This window comes from Dipteris shenzhenensis, unplaced genomic scaffold (genome assembly GCF_047967505.1).
Source record: "Dipteris shenzhenensis isolate YYH24624 ecotype China unplaced genomic scaffold, Dip_SZ_1.0 scaf0129, whole genome shotgun sequence".
Classification (NCBI taxonomy): domain Eukaryota; kingdom Viridiplantae; phylum Streptophyta; class Polypodiopsida; order Gleicheniales; family Dipteridaceae; genus Dipteris; species Dipteris shenzhenensis.
In genome coordinates this window covers 32,267-38,346 of record NW_028239435.1, presented here as the reverse complement: position 1 = coordinate 38,346, position 6,080 = coordinate 32,267, and positions in this window count along the sequence as shown.

Here is a 6,080-nt window from a genome sequence, read left to right as displayed (position 1 = left end):
GAGATTTTTTATCGCTTCTGGCATGTCCCCGGAAACTCCGGGTAGGTACAAATTCACCCAGTTTGTGACCCACCATACGGTCAGTTATATAAATGGGTAGATGCTCCCGCCCATCGTAAACAGCAATGGTATGACCGATCATGATAGGAACTATTGCGGAAGCACGAGACCAGGTTATTATTATCTTTTTCTCCTTCCGGATATTGAGAATTTCGATTCTTCTTACTGGATCATTAGCTACAAAAGGACCCTTCTTGAGTGGACGTGCCATAGTTAATTACCCTCCACCCAGTCTTTCTACCAATTAATTACTTTTACGGCGGCGAAGGATGAACGGATTGCTGTATCTACCGCTTTCCCGACTCCTCATTCCGAGTGCCGTACAACCCCATGGAGTTAATGGCTTCTTCCTACCGATGGGTGTTCTGCCTTCCCCCCCCCCATGCGGATGATCGACGGGATTCATAGCTGTACCCCTCACTTTTGGACGTTTACCTAACCACCGCGTAGATCCAGCCTTTCCCGAACCCTCATTATTGATGTCGACGTTTCCGACTCGTCCCGCAGTAGCTAAACAATTCTGAGATACTGAACGAACCTCGCCGGGGGGTAATCTTAATGTAGCCAATCAACCTTCCTTTGCAATCACTTTTGCCGTAGCACCAGCCGCTCTAACTAATCATCCACCTCTCCCGGGTATTACTTCTACGTTATGTATGACCGTACCTAGAGGTATCTTGGTTGAAGTAGACCCTTTACTCCCCAGTATTCGGGATAGAATCTCTTCCCAAACTGTACGAGCCCTTTTCAAAGCATACAGCTTTCCGGATACAGAAGGCGATATCCTCGCCGGATGTCGCCAACGAGAAATGAAAGTACCAGTTCTAGGGTAAACTCGCATATCCAGCTTTTTCTACACCCTCGGGTTCTCCACCGGCATCTGGCTTCTGTCTCGCAACTCATTCAGCAACAGAATCAATGAATTCAGTCATTCACGCCAACATCATTTGATGTTCTAGATAACTTAGGAGACATTTTCAATACCGGGATTGAGTCCCCCGGGAGACTCATTCTCACTCCGCTTCGTGGCTTCGATTCTGCCTTTGACCGTCATACCGAACGCGGCGAGTGACCCGTTTCCTCTGCCTTTCGGCCACACCGAACAGAGGATGCCCCTTTGATTTCTTGTCCCTGTTCGAGACCATCCAGTTCTCTCCATATTATCCTACCTCTGCAGGTTAATAGCTATTTGATACTATTACACCTGACCACCCGCTATTGTCCCTCCTCGGTTTCCCTATCGAAGTCCACCTCGGAAGATCCAAGAATCTCGAGTCTAGTGTTGGGTTTATGGACTCAACCCTAAATCCAATCGGTTATTTCCGAATACGTGAATCACTTATTCGAGTCGCACTCAAAGGTAGGGCATTTCCACTTGAAATAGATGCTTCGGGGCTGGATACTACAGTGTCTCCGATTTCTACCCCTCAAGTATGTAAGATATGTTTCTTTTCACCATCCACATAATTCACGAGACATATGTATGCATTGCGGTTGGGGTCGTACTCGACACTTGCCACTCTTCCAACAACATCTTTTTTATTCCGTCGGAAATCAATTTCACGATATAGTCGTTTATGACCACCTCCTCTATGCCTAGCAGTAATAGTCCCTCCACTAGTACGTCCGCTCCTTGGTCCACTACCACGAGTCAGTCCTTTCCGGGATTTACATCTCGTCACTTCTTCAAAACTTGAAACGGATCTATTGCGTGTGCCAGGCGTATAGGCTTTATATAATCAGATAACCATATCTCCTCTTCCTCCTTGTCGTTAGTGAAATTTGCGGGGGTTACTTGCTCAGAAATAGCGGAATGGAATCATTTTTGTGAAGCGTAATAATCATTCTCTTACGATGCATCGACCCGGACGCTCTACCCCTACGCCTTCTATCTGGTAGTCGGTGACTATTCATGTGTCTTACTTTAACGTTGAAAAGTTGCTCAATCCAATTCTTGACTTCAGTCTTGTTCGATTCTGGATTCACATCGGAGGTATACTGGTTTCGTTGCAATGGAGGAATAGTTTTTTCAGTAAGTATCTGATTTATCAATTTATCCATAATTTTTCTCGTGTCCCTTTAGCTCTTCCAATTCAAACAAACTCTCTTACTATCCGAATTCATAATTGCTTCCACTTCTTGGTTCCCGTATAGTTTTCGGAACCCATTATACTCCACCTCCCTATTTCGGTTACTCACTTTGTCACCCGAATGAAACCCTCTCCCCCCATTTGTTTGCATCCAACAGGAGTCGAACCTGCGAATTCGCCAATTATGAGTTGGGTGCCTTGACCGTTCAGCCATGGATGCTAGTTAATCCCACTTGTGGTATAATACAGTATAATCTTTAAGGTCCCGTCACTCACGTTTGATGTAATTAGGTATCCACGTTGGTAACTACCATTTTAAAAAGGAATCACTGATAGGGGATTTCCCGAGAAGCTACCAATTATTACTCATATTGAATTACCGAGGAAGAAGTGGATTTGATACACACACGGGGAAGGTTCTGGGAGCTTAGAAATCTCTTACGAACTAGGAGCCGTGTGAAGTGAGAATTTCATGCACGGTTCTGAATGAGCGGGAAGATCGAGGATCTCCTCTCCGACTCTAACTCTCCTACACCAGTCGTTGCTTCTTTTTCTGCTACTTCCAAAGTAGCAGCTCTAGCTTTATCTACACGACTCCTCGGTATTACTTTCTCATACCTATCCAGTGAATGGCATCTCGCTTTGGGAATATTAGCTACCCTTAGCATGGTATTGGGGAATCTAATTGCTGTTACTCAGACAAGCATGAAACGTATGCTAGCATATTCCTCCATAAGCCAAATCGGATATATTCTGATTGGAATACTTGCTGCGGATCCTGATAATGGCTATGCGAGTATGATAAGTTATACTTCTATCTACATATTCATGAATCTAGGGACTTTCGCTCGCATCACTTTATCTGGTTCACGAACCGGAACTGATAACATTAGGGATTATGCGGGACCATACATGAAGGATCCTGTTCTAACATTCTCTCTAGTTATACGTTTACCATCCCCAGGGGGTATCCCTCCATTAGCAGGTTTTTCCGGTAAACCCTACCCCTTCTGGCATGGATGGAAAGCTGGCTCGTACCCATTAGTTCTGGTAGCTCCCATTACAAGTGTCATTTCTATATATCACTATCCGAAGATAATTAAATTAATGTTCACCGAAGGGGGTGACACATCAACAATTTACATACAGGATCCATTAGTTTCTCCATCTACTTCGATTTCGAAGAGTTCCATTGAAATAGCTATGATTGTTCGTGTACCAGCATCAACTCTACTGGGTATATCAATGGATCCCATCATCGAGATTACACGGAATACCTCATTCCAGACCTATTTTGAGTTGTCACATGAAATAATGGAATCTTTCTGAATGATTTGTATCCAAAGCCACTTCCGTCGCTCCAACTAGTCCATTTCCGTAATTGGTGATGAAACAGTGTCGGAGAAATGATCACGCGCCTCCCAATGATCATTCGTCTCTTCCGGAGGAGATATAAGTATTTCCTGATGGTATCCATAATATTGTTCAATCCTTTGCAGTACTACAAGGATTGAACCCTCCTAATGGTACATGCGACTAAGTGATTCCCATATGGGAGCGGTTGTGTAAATGATTCGGTTCACACCCCCAGTCTTCTGCTCCGTAGCAATTCAGGTCGCTTCCCGATGAATTCCATGCTCCAATTTCGTCTAATGGATAAGTCATTTCATCCGATACCTGTACGTTCAAGGCGGGGTTGCCTTCAGACTTCTAGAAGAAAGCAAAAGAGACCAATTCTTCTTTCCGCCGCAGATTCTTTCAATTTAATAGAAACGGGGGTTGCGCTCGACGGCATTCTGATGTACACTATCAATGGATCAAATTCAGAAATCCTTTCGAGGGGACTCAAAATCTTTGGACTTGAAATCTTTCTCGTCAAATCTCCCTCTACTGAGACCGAGGGATCTCAAAACGAGAGTGATAGATAACAAGGAAAATTAGGTCTTGCAATCGACGGCATTCTGAGTTACAATAGAAATGGGTCGAATTCATAGATCCTTTCGAGGGGACTCAAAATCTTTGGAATTGAGATCTTTCTCGTCAAATCTCCCTCACTGAGGGAGATCCGATCGAGATTGATAGATAACAAGGAAAATTAGGTCTTGCAATCGACAGTTTTCTTAGCTATAATTGATCTAGCTATGATTTCCTAGTGAACTGTAAATTCTTGGACAGGGGCAATTTTGCAGCGACAATCCTCTGGACTTTGATAGTACATCTATGATTCATAGTTAGTCCAGGGGACGTTAAATCCCTTAACTTGGAATCGACTCCTTATCGTCAGGACGATTTTGCAGCGATAACAAATTAAGGCCCATGGCGGTCCCCTGGAATTGAAATCAAATCCAAGAAATTAGGTCTTGCGCTCTACGGCATTCTGTGTTACAATAGAAATGGGTCGAATTCATAGATCCTTTCGAGGGGACTGAAAATCTTTGGAATTGAGATCTTTCTCGTCAAATCTCCCTCACTGAGGGAGATCCGATCGAGATTGATAGATAACAAGGAAAATTAGGTCTTGCAATCGACGGCATTCTGAGTTACAATAGAAATGGGTCGAATTCATAGACCCTTTCGAGGGGACTCAAAATCTTCCTTGGACTTGAAATCTTTCTCGTCAAAGTCTCCCTCTACTGAGACCGAGGGATCTCAAAACGAGATTGATAGATAACAAGGAAAATTAGGTCTTGCAATCGACAGTTTTCTTAGCTATAATAGAAATGGGTCGAATTCATAGACCCTTTCGAGGGGACTCAAAATCTTTGGAATTGAGATCTTTCTCGTCAAATCTCCCTCACTGAGGGAGATCCGATCGAGATTGATAGATAACAAGGAAAATTAGGTCTTGCGCTCGACAGTTTTCTTAGCTATAATAGAAATGGGTCGAATTCATAGATCCTTTCGAGGGGACTGAAAATCTTCCTTGGACTTGAAATCCTTCTCGATCGTCAAATCTCCCTCACTGAGGGAGATCCGAGCGAGAGTGATAGATAACAAGGAGAATTAGGTCTTGCATTTGACGGTTTGATTTTGTATAATGTATCTAGTCCGATTCATAGACCCTTCCAGGGGACTGGAAATCCTTGGACTTGAAATCCTTTTCAGTGGACGGAAAATCCTTGAAGAGGACTTCAAATCCTTAAAGAAGACAGGGGACTTGAAATCCTCTTCAGGGAACTGACAATCCTTGAAGAGGACTTCAAATCCTTAAAGAAGAAAAGGGACTTGAAATCCTCTTCAGGGAACTGACAATCCTTGAAGAGGACTTCAAATCCTTAAAGAAGAAAAGGGACTTGAAATCCTCTTCAGGGAACTGACAATCCTTGAAGAGGACTTCAAATCCTTAAAGAAGAAAAGGGACTTGAAATCCTCTTCAGGGGACTGAAAATCCTTGAAGAGGACTTCAAATCCTTAAAGAAAGAAGACAGGGGACTTGAAATCCTCTTCAGGGGACTGAAAATCCTTGAAGAGGACTTCAAATCCTTAAAGAAGAAAGGGGACTTGAAATCCTTCTCAGGGGACTTCAAATCCTTCTCAAAGGACTCGAAATCCTTCTCAGGGGACTGAAAATCCTTGAAGAGGACTTCAAATCCTTATCGGGGGACTTGAAATCCTTATCGGGGGCGGGGGACTTGAAATCCTTATCGGGGGCGGGGGACTTGAAATCCTTCTCAGGGGACTGGAAATCCTTGGATAAGACAGGGGACTTGAAATCCCTTAAGAGTACGGGGGACTTGAAATCCCTTAAGAGTACGGGGGACTTGAAATCCCTTAAGAGTACGGGGGACTTGAAATCCCTGAAGAGTACGGGGGACTTGAAATCCCTTAAGAGGACTATAAATCCTTGGATAAGACAGGACTGGAAATCCTTGAATAAGACAGGGGACTTGAAATCCCTTAAGAGGACTTCAAATCCTTGGATAAGACAGG